Here is a 15746-nt window from a genome sequence, read left to right as displayed (position 1 = left end):
TTATGTTTTTGAAATACTGTAGAGACATGTAATTTTAAATTTAACAAATGAAAAAAATATACTGTAGAAATGACTTTAACTTATTCAATGGCACCACACTAGATGGCAGTAGAGATTCATGTTTATCATAACACGGAAGTTGACAATTGCTTAAATAACTGTAGTTTTGTTTTGACAGTTCTCGCATGTAAACTACCAATGCAGTCTTTTTAATAGACGCTTGCAAAACTCCATGACATGCCGACTTTGCACTTGGAATGCCCAGAGGGAATGAAAAGCATTGAAGTAGCATTTTATCAATATCAGAGAGTTAATGGCTCCTGGTAATTTATGTTATTCATGAACTTCGGTATGTTGTAACATCGTATTTGTCAAGAGCTGGAACTTCATGTTCTGAAACGAAGACTTAATATTGTCCTGTAACTTTAGCCAAGAGCAGAATACCTGTGAGCACTGTTCCTTTATTCTATTACTCTCTTGTGCACCATTATTGCATACACTTTTATGTGTTCTGTTCAGGACTGTTTAGTTTGAATTGTATCTGATCTTTTTAGGTCTATAAAAAATGATGACCTCACAAGAGTATAAAGGGGACAACATACATAGAAGTTAATATGTTTTTATTTAATAAAAACACTACTACCAGTGGTTTTAATGAGCTAAAGAAACACTGCATAGAACCACTTTTCTACAGTAGGCGTACTTTGCATAATGCATAAGAAAGCTGCAAACATGTGATAAACAGGGTCCACGTGTGGTAAACATGGTCCAGGTGTCCTCTCACTCATATAATTCGTTTAGGTCATAAATGGGACAGAGCAGTAATTAGGTGAAACATTCAAACATTTTACACCATAGTAGTGGTTATATTATAAAGTGATAGGAGGCTGGACTCCGTATGTTATGGTTGTACTTTTGCATTATTGTTCCTCTTCATTTTTTCTATCTCTGCAAGTGCTTAGTGTAGCTTCCTGGGTGTGTAGAGTAGAGTGGTAAATCTAGACACACCAGTGACATGCGGTGGGGTGAGGCAGAGCCTTTCCTGTCATACTAACGTTTGTGCCAGAGTTTTGACTGTATAAAGTATATGAAAAATACAAAGAATATGTTTGAAATACCTTTTTTGCACTATTCTAATCATTTTTATAGCCAAAACTCTGGAGTAAAAAGTCTATGGCAGGTGAGGCAGTGCCTCACCTGTCTATCTTTTCCGCACATCTCTGATCAAAACTCACCAAATTTCCAGGAGTTTACACTGCTGCACTTGTGTATAATGACCAGATGCAGATGTATCCTTTGGCTCATATATTGTGTGTAAATCTGGCTCTGGTGCTAACCAGTGTTTCCTGAGCCATTTAGTTCACCGCATGTCCCTGAGACACACCAGTGCAACACAAAGACAAGACATAGAGGCAGTTTGTCAGGAATCGGCGCGCTGCTGCGTCTCACCAGCGCGCTGGTGTGCAGGCCTCCGGTGGTCGTGGCCCCAGTTGCGGCTGCGTGAGTATAGTGGCCGTGAGCGTCATCTTCCGCATTACTAAATACCCCTGAGTCTGGTCCTGTGTGGGTTTTTCTGCGTGCTGGTGTCTGGCCTGTGTGGACGCTGCCATGACACCTGCACTCAGCTGATCCGGGTGCTCAATCCAGCGCTGTGTCTCCGCCTGCAGGTCTGTGTCCAATCGCTGCTGAGCAGGGGGTTTAACTGCTAGTCTGTGGCTCTCTTACATTGCCACGGTCAACGAGTCACATACCATGTGCCTAAGTTCTTCTGGTTCCTGTGTTCCTGTTTCCAGCATTCCCCGTGGTTATTTCCTTTGTTCCAGTTTTCACCTTCACAAGCTCTTCTGTTACTCCAGACTCAATTACATCCAGCCACAATCCACCAGCAGCAGAGACTCTCCTCAGGTGTTCGTATTACCAACTTACCTGTGTACTTGCTATCAGTATTCCATCTGTGCATTCCTGCAATATAACAACTTGTGCTTAGAGACTGTCTTCTGCTTGAGCCTAGTAAGGCTATCTGGACTTGTGCTTCACAGAGACTGTGTGTTTCTTTTGCATATCGGAGTTCTGCTTTCCAAGTTACGTTACTTTATGTTATACTGAGACTGTGTGCTATCAAGTACTACTGGACTTTGGTTTATATCATCTGCCTTCAGTATTTGTTGTTTCATATTTCTTTTGCAAGAGACCTCAGTTATACAAATTCCGTTATCAGTCATTGTCACTCCATTACCGGTTTTCTGTTCACGCTGTGTTATCCCATTTGCTCTGTTACAATAAAACATCAGCGCCTATGCGCAGGACTTTTATATTGCCTCCACGTTTTATCCATCAGACCAACACTGACCCACTAGCACCCCCGCCGGGGACAGACAAACCTAGAGACCTGACAGTTTGTCCGAGGCCCATGAACCTGGACGGTGGTCAGAGTGTGGGATCATGGACACTCCAAGACCTAGTGTCACGACTGGACTCAAGAGGCTGCGCAGTAGCAGATTATTCAATTCCTGCAAGGAATGTCTGCACGTTTAGATACTCTGCAACAATCACTTCCAATTTCAGTTTCCCCAGTGTCTTCTTCGGTTCCTAGTTCCTCAGTTTCTAGCTCTCCAGTTGCTTCTGTTTCAATGTCTCGCATCCATCTTCCTACACCAAGTAAATTTGATAGTAATGCCAAGATGTGTCGTGGATTTTTAAATCAATGCGAGGTTCAGTTTGAATTGCAGCCACAGAACTTTCCAACACCCAGATCAAAGGTTGCTTATATTGTTTCTCTTCTAGCTGGCTCTGCTCTGAACTGGGTCTCTCCGCTGTGGGAGCGAGCAGATGCATTATTGAACAACTATACTGAATTTGTTGCTGCATTCTGACGCATCTTTGACGAACCTGGGCGTACGACCTCTGCTTCTTCAGACCTCCTTCAGATCCGCCAGGGAACACGTACTGTGGGTCATTACGTTATTCAGTTCCAGACATTGGCATCAGAGGTGAAGTGGAACAACCAGGCATTGGTTGCCGCCTTCTGGCATGGTCTGTCCGACCGCATAAAAGATGAGTTGGTTACTCGAGATTTACCAGAGCAACTGGAAGCTCTAATTTCCCTATGTGTCAAGTTGGATCTACGTTTACGCGAGCGAGCCTGTGAACGCTCTCGAGGTGATCTTCGCAAGTACCGCGCTATGCCTCCTGTACAGTCTCTACCTATTGCTGCTGATGAACCCATGCAGGTAAACAAATTTCGTTTAACACCTGAGGAGCGGTCCAGAAGATTAAAGGGAAGACTGTGTCTCTATTGTGCTGCTGCTGGTCATCTGATTGGTTACTGCCCTACTCGGTCGGGAAACGCCAGGTCCTAACTTGTAGAGGAGGAGTCAAGTTAGGGACCTTGAATAAAGCTCCTTCATCACAAGATCTGATATTACCTGTCACCTTTGAAAGGCCAGAGGGACTCCAGTCTTTGTCTGCCTTAGTGGATTGTGGTGCTGCTGGGAATTTTATCACGCAAGCTGCAGTGGATAGACTTCATCTACCAGTGTCTAAGCTGTGTCGTCCAGTGTATCTCACGGCCGTGGACGGAAGCCGTATTCCAGAGGGTTCCATCTCTCAGCAAACCAAGCCGGTAGTTCTGGGAATAGGCTTCCTGCATTCCGAGCTCATTGAGTTCCTGGTTATACCTAAAGCGAACTATGAGATTGTACTGGGTATGCCTTGGCTCCAACTGCACAATCCACAATTCGACTGGTCTACATTACAGTTAACATCATGGAGTTCCTCCTGTCATCAGTCTTGTCTTGCTGAAATTTTTCCAATAAAGTCTTCAAGTGTAAAGTCCCAGTCCGGGCTTCCGGAGGCCTATCAGGAATTCACTGACGTCTTTAGTGAGAAAGCAGCGGATGTCTTGCCTCCCCATCGAGAGTGGGATTGTCCCATCGATTTGGTTCCAGGGAGCAAGCCGCCTAGATGGCGTACATACCCTCTTTCAGTCCCAGAGACTCAAGCAATGAGTGAATACATAAAGGAAAATTTAAAGAAAGGATTCATCCGTCCATCCTCTTCCCCAGCTGGTGCTGGATTCTTCTTCGTCAAGAAGAAAGATGGAGGACTTCGCCCCTGTATCGATTACAGAGGTTTAAATGACATCACGATCAAAAATAGCTACCCGTTACCTCTCATCACAGAATTGTTTGACAGAGTAAGGGGGGCTTCCATCTTCACGAAACTAGATCTTCGCGGGGCTTACAATCTTATTAGGATTCTAAGTGGTGATGAGTGGAAAACCGCCTTCAATACTCGTGATGGCCACTATGAATATCTAGTGATGCCCTTTGGTTTAAGCAATGCCCCGGCTGTGTTTCAAAACTTTGTCAACGAAGTGTTTAGAGATCTCCTGTATAAATGTGTGATAGTTTACCTCGATGACATCTTGATATTCTCCCGTGATTTAGTTTCCCATCACCAACAGGTGAAGGAGGTTCTTCACCGTCTTCGACAGAATCATCTGTATGGCAAGTTGTCTAAATGCACATTTGAAGCTTCTTCAATACCTTTCTTAGGATACATAATTTCCGGAACAGACCTTCAAATGGATCCAGCTAAACTGGAAGCTATAGAAAGCTGGGCCCTTTCAACAACACTCAAGTCAGTTCAACGCTTCATTGGCTTCGCCAATTACTACAGAAAGTTTATTAAAGGATTTTCCACGTTAATAGCTCCAATTACCTGCCTTACCCGGAAAGGGGGAAATCCTTCTCAATGGTCTGACGAAGCACTGTCTGCTTTTCATAAAATAAAACAAGCTTTTATTTCAGCTCCTGTGTTACAACAGCCGGATGTCAGTAAGGCCTTCATCTTGGAAGTTGATGCCTCAACGGTTGGCGTGGGCGCAGTCCTGTCTCAGATTGGCATTGATGGTAAGACTCACCCTTGTGGGTTTTTTTCTCGTAGGTTCTCGCCCGCAGAAATTAACTATACCATCGGTGACCAGGAGTTGTTGGCAATTAAATTGGCCCTTGAAGAATGGAGGTATCTGCTGGAAGGTACGAGATTCCCCATTACCATCTATACGGATCACAAGAATCTTCTCTACTTGAAAGCCGCGCAGTGCCTGAATCCTCGGCAAGCAAGGTGGGCTCTATTCTTTTCTCGTTTTGATTTTAAGTTAATGTTTAGACCTGGTTCACAAAACATCAAAGCTGATGCTCTGTCTCGCTCTATGAGCTCAAATGAGGAATCCTCAGAACAGGCTGCTCGACCCGTATTAAATCCGGTGGTTTTCGCAGCTACAGGGATGTCGCAAGTCCCGTCTCCAGGAAAGATGTTTGTCTCTCCAGAGCTTCGTCCAAACCTTCTGTCTTGGGCTCATACGTCCAAATTTACTGGTCACCCTGGAGTTCTAAAGACTTTTAAGTTTCTGTCTCAAACGTATTGGTGGCCTCGTATGAAGGTAGATATTCAAGAATTCATAGCTTCATGTCCCAAATGTGCTCAGCATAAAATTTCTCGTCAGGCTCCCGCAGGCCAATTGATACCCAATTCCATTCCCAAGCGCCCCTGGTCCCATTTGTCGATGGATTTTATTTCTGATCTCCCTCCGTCCAAAGGGTATGACACCATCTGGGTAGTAGTCGATAGGTTTTCAAAAATGGCGCACTTCAGTCCACTCATGGGGTTACCGTCTGCTCCAAAATTGGCACAGTTGTTTCTTCACGAAATATTCAGGTTACATGGACTTCCAACAGAAATCATATCTGATCGGGGTGTACAATTTGTGGCCAAGTTTTGGAGGGCTCTGTGTTCAGCGCTGCAGGTAAAACTGAAATTCTCTATGGTCTATCATCCTCAAACAAATGGGCAGACAGAGAGGGTAAATCAAGAACTTGAGACATATTTAAGACGGTATATTTCTTCTTCACAGGATGACTGGGTAGATTTATTGCCCTGGGCGGAGTTTGCTCATAATTTCCGTTATCATACTTCTACAGATACAACTCCTTTTTTCGCAGTTTATGGTCAGCATCCTAGAGTACCAGACTTCCAAGAGTTACCTGCCATAGATGTGCCTGCGGCTGATTCTGCTCTTCAGCGGTTCGCTCAAATTTGGAAGAAGATCCATTCATCTCTTAAAAAAGTTTCTCAACGGTATAAAATGTTTGCTGATCGGAAGAGACGTGCAGTTCCTAGTTTGAAACCGGGCGATAAAGTCTGGTTATCTACTCGAAATCTCCGTCTCAGAGTGCCATCAATGAAGTTTGCTCCTCGGTTTATTGGACCATTTCCAGTAGAAAGTGTAATTAATCCGGTGGCTTATAAGTTAAAACTGCCTGCTTTCTTGAAAGTACCCAACTCATATCATATTTCTCTCCTCAGACCACTAATTCTTAATCGTTTCCAGAGAACGCTTCCAGCGGCTCCAAAGGTACAAACTCATCGGGGCGTGGAATACGAGGTGGAAAAGATCTTAGACTCTCGACATCGTTATGGTCATCTGCAATATCTCATTGACTGGTCTGGATATGGTCCTGAAGAGAGGAGTTGGGTCAACGCCACGGATGTTCATGCTCCACGTTTGATTCAAGCCTTCCATAGACTCTTCCCTGCCAAGCCTCGTGGGTATTCGGTGCCCACCCATAAAGGAGGGGGTAATGTCAGGAATCGGCACGCTGCTGCGTCTCACTTACCAGCGCGCTGGTGAGCAGGCCTACGGAGGTCGTGGCCCCAGTTGCGGCTGCGTGAGTGTAGTGGCCGTGAGCGTCATCTTCCGCATTACTAAATACCCCTGAGTCTGGTCCTGTGTGGGTTTTGCTGCGTGCTGTGTCCGGCCTGTGTGGACGTTGCCATGACACCTGCACTCAGCTGATCCGGGTGCTCAATCCAGCGCTGTGTCTCCACCTGCAGCTCTGTGTCCAATCGCTGCCGAGCAGGGGGTTTAACTGCTAGTCCGTGGCTCTCTTACATTGCCTCGGACAACGAGTCACATACCATGTGCCTAAGTTCTTCTGGTTCCTGTGTTCCTGTTTCCAGCGTTCCCCGTGGTTATTTCCTTTGTTCCAGTTTTCACCTTCACAAGCTCTTCTGTTACTTCGGACTCAATTACATCCAGCCACAATCCACCAGCAGCAGAGACTCTCCTCAGGTGTTCGTATTACCAACTTACCTGTGTACTTGCTATCAGTATTCCATCTGTGCATTCCTGCAATATAACAACTTGTGCTTAGAGACTGTCTTCTGCTTGAGCCTAGTAAGGCTATCTGGACTTGTGCTTCACAGAGACTGTGTGTTTCTTTTGCATATCGGAGTTCTGCTTTCCAAGTTACGTTACTTTATGTTATACTGAGACTGTGTGCTATCAAGTACTACTGGACTTTGGTTTATATCATCTGCCTTCAGTATTTGTTGTTTCATATTTCTTTTGCAAGAGACCTCAGTTATACAAATTCCGTTATCAGTCATTGTCACTCCATTACCGGTTTTCTGTACACGCTGTGTTATCCCATTTGCTCTGTTACAATAAAACATCAGCGCCTATGCGCAGGACTTTTATATTGCCTCCACGTTTTATCCATCAGACCCACTAGTGCCCCCGCCGGGGACAGACAAACCTAGGGACCTGACACAGTTAGTGCACTTTCAGAATATAGGTCCTTTGCCAATAACTCAGAAAATGTCACTATTGGGGGTGGCCCCATCAGCATCACTAGTGGGGGCCTGGCTAGCCTTCGGACTCACTAATGGGGGCGTGCCCTGCACTTACGGAGGTGCTGGGCTTCCTCCAAGCTCTCCCCTCAATGTGAATAAATGCACGCGGTATCTATTCATGCTGCAGCAGCAAGACACCGTGCAGGCTGCTCTAGTAGGGTGCCGCTTGAAGGGCAGGGCACATTTTGTCCTTTAAAAATCTGGCAGAACATGGCGCCCTGCTAAAATAGCCTAGCGTGAAAACTAGTTAATCTTCTTAGTGCCAGATACCCAATAAAAACAGAAACTACAGCAGATTAGTACAGATCAATTATACTAAAATATATAATTCCAGTAAAATATAAATAAAAATACTTACAGTTGTTGCAAAAAAACAAAAACATTTTATTGTTACTTAGACATAAAAATACTAAATATATTTTAAAATAGTGGTAAGAGGGGAAAAAACAATAAAAAATGATGACATGGATGCCATTAAAGTCCATGGTGTGAAAGCATGCGCTGCTTGCAAATTCCAAATGTCCTTAAATATTTAAGAATTGTGTCTATACAATGTGTCATTTTCAGCATATCCTATACTGCTTCCCCTATTTGAATGTGGGAAGGGCTCCCTAGAGTCTTGTTGAAACACGGTGCAGGTGTCGGCCTGCTGAATGTGGACACAGGGAGGGGCTTGATCATTAAATGGAATGCAGTAGAACACACATTGCGATTGCTGAGTCAGCGTTTGGGGATGTGTATGACCTTATAAAATCGAAATACCAAACTTTACTTGACATCAGTGGTGTAGTGCATAATTCAACGCGTTTCGTCCGTGCCCCAAAATTTCTCAAAGATCAGTGTGTGTAGTTAATGGCCCTAGTTATGATAGGGTCCATCATTAAAAATGTATCAAAATTGTTATACAGATATGGCTATAAAATATCTTGCTAGATAAGTAAATGTGGTATATTTGGCAACTATGATAATGTATGTAAAATAATAATAATAATTTGCACAAATATTTATGCAAACGTATTGGATATAATTAAGTACAGAGCTGGTTAATTTCTTTTTCTTACTGGATTTTCAAAGCTTCCTGGATATCTATGTCTGCCTAACCAGATATATTTCTACTGATATACGTAAGTGTCAAAGTTAGTTACACCCAACAAACCATGCTGAGAAAAATGTATCTTGATGGCAGTTTGTCTTTACTAATACTTTGTAATACTGGGCCTAATTCTGATATGGTTGGTATTGCACATCGGCAGGGAAACGGCTGGGCCATACCGTATAACAAGTATTCTAATACTGCAGGAATAACTACTGTAGGAAGAAGACGCCTCCTGCCAACATATGCCATCCGAGTGCTGCATCTGAAGATACAGGATCAGAACATCATTGCAAGCATCTGCTTACTTAGGGGGTAATTCAGACCTGATCACTGCTGTGCATTTTCGCACAACGTGCGATCATATCTGAACTGCGCATGTGTATGCACCGCAATGCGCAGACGCGACGGACCACAGCTACAGGGAACGCCGGTTATCGACAGGATGGTACGAAAAATCCGAATGCACGGGCGTTCTCCAGGTGAGTGACAGGCAGAGGCCAATTGTGGGTGGTAACTGACCGTTTCCAGGGAGTGTCCGGACAAACGCAGGCATGTCAAAGCGTCTGACGTCAGCTCCGGTCCCGATCAGCAAGAAGCAATCGCAGTGGCTGGGTAAGTTCTCGGCTGAGCAGAGACTGCACAAAATCAGTTTGTGCAGCTCTGCTACACATCCGAACGCACACTTGCACAGCGAATTCACTCTCCCCCTGTAGGCGGCGACTATTCGATCGCAGGGCAGCGAAAAAACGCAGCCCAGTGATCAGGTCTGAATTACCCCCTTAGATTGGTTGTCTGAACCCCTATGTCAGGTCCAGGAATTTCCGTTCGTCTGGTAGAACGGTCCTGGTCACCTCACCCCAAATGCTACATAATGTCAACCATCTTAGGCTAAGAAAGGACTGCAATTACACAGGACTGATTCTGCACATGTGCAGAATCAGTCCTGTACCTTCTCAGTTCCCCCACCATTGGATTTATACATAAACCATAGGGTTTGTGTACAAAACCGAATCAGGCCCACAGTTGAGATCATTTACTTTGTAATGATTATCTGTTCTAGTTTATCATAATAATAATAATAATAATAATAATAATAATAATAATTATTATTATTATATTATTATTATTATTATTATTATTATTGTAAAAGCAGTCCCACTAACATAGATTTCACTTATTTTACAATTGCATTAACCAACATTTTGAATGTGAGCCTAAAAGAATATTCCACGTTACAGTAGATGCTGACTTGGCAGGATAAGTCAAATTTGTACATACTGTAATATATATTTTGCTACTGTAACAACATATAACAAGAAAACTTAAGGTGTGTACACACGGTGAGATTTTTTTCTTACGATTTTGACTATATAGTCAAAATCGTAAGGAAAGTTAGTGCAGATCGCAAGGTGAAAGTCACCTTGCGATCGCGATGCCGATGCGCAGTACTGCGCCGTCGGCATCGCAAGCCTAGATAGACTGTGCAGGCAAGTCAATTTTGACTATCTCGTAGAAAAGATAGTCAAAATTGACACTTAGCCAAAATCGGACAAAGTCAGTATCGCAAGCACAGTCATAAACATCCTAGTGATATTTGGTGGACCCCCTTCTTTTAAAGTAAAGCATTCATTACCTTCAAAACCAGAAATAAAGACACGGAGACTTGAATTTTGGCAGAAAAATTGCTAGCTATTTATTTGACCCTAACCAGTAGCAAACCTGTAATAGAAAATTTTATTAAGATGCCGATCCAGCCGGCATATGGTGGCAGCAAAAAGAACGGCTCTATTAACCTAAATTAACCTTAAAATACTAAAAATTCGAGACCATCCTAATTTTACTACAACTATCACAAACCGGTAATAGGTGACAACTCAACCCCCACAGTGACTACCCACCGCTCCTGGGTGCCCTGCCGCTGCCTTCCCGGACGGGTGGTCAAGCGGCCAATAAGTCGATGGAGGTGAGTGCACCTAAACCACACCAAACTGTAAAACACTACAGCTTACCATACAAATACAAACTGCCGTTCTTTTCCGCCAACAGCGAAAGACTCCTTCCCAGAGTCTTCGCACCGCCACCATAACCTCACCCTAACTCCTGCAACACTAGGAACAGATCCTCCAGGAAAAGCATCATCCCCTCACTGGATAGATGCATACCATCAGGCCGAAAAAGGTGACTGTCTCTGAACCGAATCCTAGGGTGGCGAACCACTTGGCCTCCGTGGGACAACACCCACTTCGCCACCGCCCCATTCACCTTCTGCCTGGCCTCCTCAATTTCGCGACCGTCCGCCACACCTTGCCAACTCAACCTTGGCACCATCAAGGAGAATACCAATACACAATTGGTCCATGCTGCGGCCAAACTTGCCAGATCCTGTATCATGGCCCACCGCATCTCCAAAGAAGTCCTCTTCCCCAGGTCGTTGCCACCTAAATGGACAACCAACACCCTAGGGCTCCATGCTTGGTGGCCTGACTCACTAGTCTACTTCTCAACTCCGTCCACATCATCCCTTGCCATCCAAGCCAACGAACTCCTCGAGCCCTAGGAAACATCTGTGCCCCCTCCGAGGCCAAAACTGGGCGGCCCAATACACATAAGAGTGGCCAACCACCCAAATAGGCAAGTCATCTTCCAACCAACCTGAAGAGGAGGAAAAGGGGGTAAAAGTGGTTACTAATCATCTATACCATTGTTTAATTTACTGCATTAACCTGAAGGATCTGCCAAAAAGAAAAATTTTGTTTCCGTATATTGCAGCAGTCCCGGCCTAGCCGATCTGCACAAGCTTCCAGCCAATTTGAAGCAGAACATGAACACACAAATGGGAAAGATGAAAACAAAATTAAGAAATAAACAAAAAAAGGGGGGGGGGGAGGGGGGGGTAAAAAAGGGGTAAAACATGTAATAACTCAGCTGGAGGTGAAAGCGTAAAGACCTGCTGAGGGACTCTGATTAGAACAGATTAGCCGAATTGTGGATTAGAATTCAGTCCGTCAAGTCAGGCAAAAAATCGCAAAATAACTCCAGACCCCCGCTGCCGGCTCATGCCCGCAACGGCGAGTAGCTAATCCCTGAGTAGGCTAAAAGGGGGGAAGACAAACACACACACAACACCATAACGTACTGAACTGTACAACATGACTGAACAACTGTAATTAAACAACAAACTACGCGCGAGCCAACATCTCATGCAACGGGGCGAATATATCGTCTGTAACTTGACGACTTCCATCGCCCCACCGCCTGGACCTCGTCCATGGAAAATCCCGCTGCCGCAGCCGACGCCGCAGCCCCTATGCGGAAGGAATGCGTCCCGAACGCAGCGGGTGGAAGGCCCAAGCTCGCAAGACAGCGACCCAGCATCCAATGAAATTGATACTTCGTCACCGGCAGCCCGTCATCATGCAGCAGCCATGACCCCCGACCGCCGGGCCGTACTGCCGCATACTACCCTGCCACACTTACTGGGCAAATGCTCCCATCCAGTGCCGGAACCAAGGTGACCCAACGACCTCTCCCCACTTGGTCCGTCTTAGAGCGACGCCATCCGCAAAGCAAGGACCTCTCACCCACCACCACGTCCTCGACCAGCATGCGCGAATCTGCTCGCTTAGAAGGCGCCACCAATTCCGAAACCCTAAAGGCTCCGTGGTAAGCCATTGAGAACGCCAAACTGAACAACAGCGACTCAAACCTGGACGATGCGACACCTCCTACCGCCCTGATAACAGCCGGCAACAAGGCCGCATCAATGGGCCGCCTCCTGTCAGGCGTCGTCGTCGCGACTCGTGCCCATCCTTTCATTGTCGTCAGCAGAATCCCACTCTTAGTCACGTCGGTGACGCCCTTTATTTTGCTGAAAACGAAATCCCAGCCAAGTATCGGGATACCACCGCTCTGGACCTACCCGAAACAATCAGCTGCCAAATAAAAGAAAGCATAATCTGATGCCCGCTCTTAACTTGCGAATTTCATCATTGCACAAACTCCTCCCATTCGCTCCAAGCTTGCCTGTAAGCCTTAAGCGTGGTTGGCGCGACTGACCGCAACGCTAGACCCTTCAGTCCGGCCCGATCACCTGCCAAACATAACCGGGACAATGAAAACCATGCTCGTCGGCCTCGGGTGCCAACGAACAAAATCTTTCCCACTGCCCTCGTGATAACGCGTCAGCAATTCCGTTCTCTAGCCCCGGCACGTGCTGCGCGCGGAACCACACGTTCCGACGAAGGCATGTCAACAGCAACTGCCCCAGCACCCGCAGAACGACCAGCGACTTCGCCCTCTGGTTATTTATTGCATGCACCACGCCCAGATTGTCACATCTAAACAAGATGCTGCAATGAGCCAGCCGATCGCCCTATACCTCCAGTGCTACCATAATGGGGAAAAGCTCCAGCAGCAAAAGGTCCTTAGTTAAACCTTCGCGATGCCATTCCGCCGGCCACGAGGCCGCGCACCAAGATTCCTCCAGATAGCAACCGAATCCAGAGGCACCCGCTGCATAGGTGAACAGCTGCAACCGAGCGCTGTCCACCATTGGGGCCTGCCATATACACACCCCGTTGAAGTCCTCTAGGAACGAGGCCCATACGGCCAAATCCCTCTTGATCTCTGAGGACAAACGCACAAAATGGTGTGGTCTGACACACCCCGCAGTCGCCCTTTTTAGCTTCCGGCAGAAAACCCTGCCCATCAGGATTACCCGACAAGCAAAGTTCAACATGCCCAGCAAGGACTGCGCCTGCCGCAGTGTGACCTTACGCGACCCCTCAAACCGGCAACTAGCGTTGCGGAGCTTCACCACCTTGTCCCGAGGCAGCCGACACGATCCTGCCACCGTGTCAATCTCAATCCCCAAACAGGACAAACAGGAGGACGGGCCCTCTGTTCTATCCTCGGCTACCGGAACGCCGAAGTGGAAAAACAGCGCTCGGATGCTGAAAAGCAAGTTGCCGCACCGTGGTGAATTTGCCGGACCTGCGCACAGGAAGTCATCGAGGTAATGTGCTACCCCGTGACCCCCTGACGAAGACTCCACGCACCAATGTAGAAACGTGCTAAAACGCTCGAAAAATGAGCATTAAACGGAACATCCCATCGGCAAACATTTGTCGATTAAATACTCCGCTCCGATCCGGAAACCCATAAAACGGAACGAGTCCGGATGTAATGGCAGTAACCGAAAAACGGACTCAACATCGATCTTAGCCATGAGGGCCCCAGTCCCGTAACCGCGGACCATCTCCAACGCTTCGTCAAACGACTGATACACCACCGAGCAATGAGCCGGCGGTATTGACCGACGGGTAAGAAAGATGCTGAATGAGCCGGAAAGCGCCTGGAGTCTTCTTGGGAACCACCCCCACTGGAGAGATGACCAAGTCATCCACCGGGGGTGATAGGAACGGTCCCTCCATCCTGCCCAACCTGACCTCTTTATCCACTTTCTCCGTCAGTACTAATGGCAAGGCTCGGGCAGACTGGAGGTTCCGCTGGGCCCGCACGGACACCTCGCTCGCAACAGGCAAGCGAAACCCAAACTGAAAACCGGAAAACAAAAATTGTGCATCCTCCCTATTCGGATACCAGTCAAACCACCGGCCCATAGTTTCCAACTTAATTGGTGTTGGTGCTCTGCGGAGCGCTCCCGCCCGCGGCTGGCCTGGGGTAAGTTGGCTTACCCCGGGCACCCTGCCGACTGCCTTTGAAGCAGGAGGAGGCTGGGTGGGATCCGCCACGCTGCAGGCATGAGTGTCGAAAACGACACTGTTTGCCGAAGGAACACGCAGCGGTGTTAAACGCGAAACATTTTCTTTTTGTGGCGGCTCGCCCCCCTGCGCGGACGTCCGATCAACCCGGCTTGGCCAACCCGCCGTCCGCCCCCGGCTTCCGGGGCTCCTCAGCCTGTTGCGAAGCCCGCGTGACCTTGAGCCAGACCTCAACGTCCTTGAACCCAAAATCCATGACCTGCAAACCGTCCTGCTTTTCCCTGAATTCCTGGTCGTACTTACGCCATTCCGAACCCGAAGACGTGCGCTGCATGTCATGCACGAGATGCAGGTACCGAATTATGTTAACGTGCTCGTTCGGCCTGTCCTCCAGGTAACACGCCGCGAAGACCCAAAACCCGGCCAGCCAATTATCGAAGGTACGGAATGCCTCAGCCCCGATGCCCTTCTTTGCGACCGCCGCCTTATACTCCTTCTTCGCGTCCTTCGTCAAGACGAACATATCCACGAAGTCCCCCCTGCGAATCTTCCTGCGGCAACTATCTCGCAGCCCTCGCATTACAGCAGTATAGTCGCAGCGCACGACACCGGGCAAATCGCGGCACTTCTTGGCCCTACGAGTTTCCTCGCTAAGCCGCTTGCGTCTCTTACGCCTCTTCTGCTGGCCCGCTGCCCTCTTGGCGAATTTCGTCGCCCGCTTCCTCGCCCTAGTCGTGCTACTGACTTCGGACGCCTGCGACAACAGAGACGATGAAGAGGAGGAAGAGGAAGAACTACGAGGACTAGAGCTCGTGGAGGAACCCGATACCGACTGCACCACCTCACCTGATGCCGCCGACTGCCCCGACATGGAATCCTCCGGCGTGGCCAAACCGACGTCTTCCTCCTCGAACTCTGCCATCTCCTCTTCCCCGAGCTCCCCTGATGCTGTCGACTGTTCGGACTGGGAGTCCTCCAGTGTGGAAACTTCGAAATACTCCCATCGCTCACGTCCTCCTCAACCTCTCCGCGATCACCTGAAAAAGAAGACAAAGTACGGGACCCGGAAACCACTCCCGGGGCCTGCCTAGCACTCCGGGGCAAAGACATCCCCACCTCGCGTCCGCGCTCCGTCCGTACTGGACAGTATCCCAAAAGCGCCGCCCCCAGGAGACGGAAAGCGCACGCTATTCGCTGAGCCGCTGACCCCGGCTGCGTGCCGGACGCCC

The sequence above is a fragment of the Pseudophryne corroboree genome, chromosome 5, assembly GCF_028390025.1.
Source record: "Pseudophryne corroboree isolate aPseCor3 chromosome 5, aPseCor3.hap2, whole genome shotgun sequence".
Taxonomy (NCBI): Eukaryota; Metazoa; Chordata; class Amphibia; order Anura; family Myobatrachidae; genus Pseudophryne; species Pseudophryne corroboree.
Note: the sequence above shows the minus strand (reverse complement) of the source record.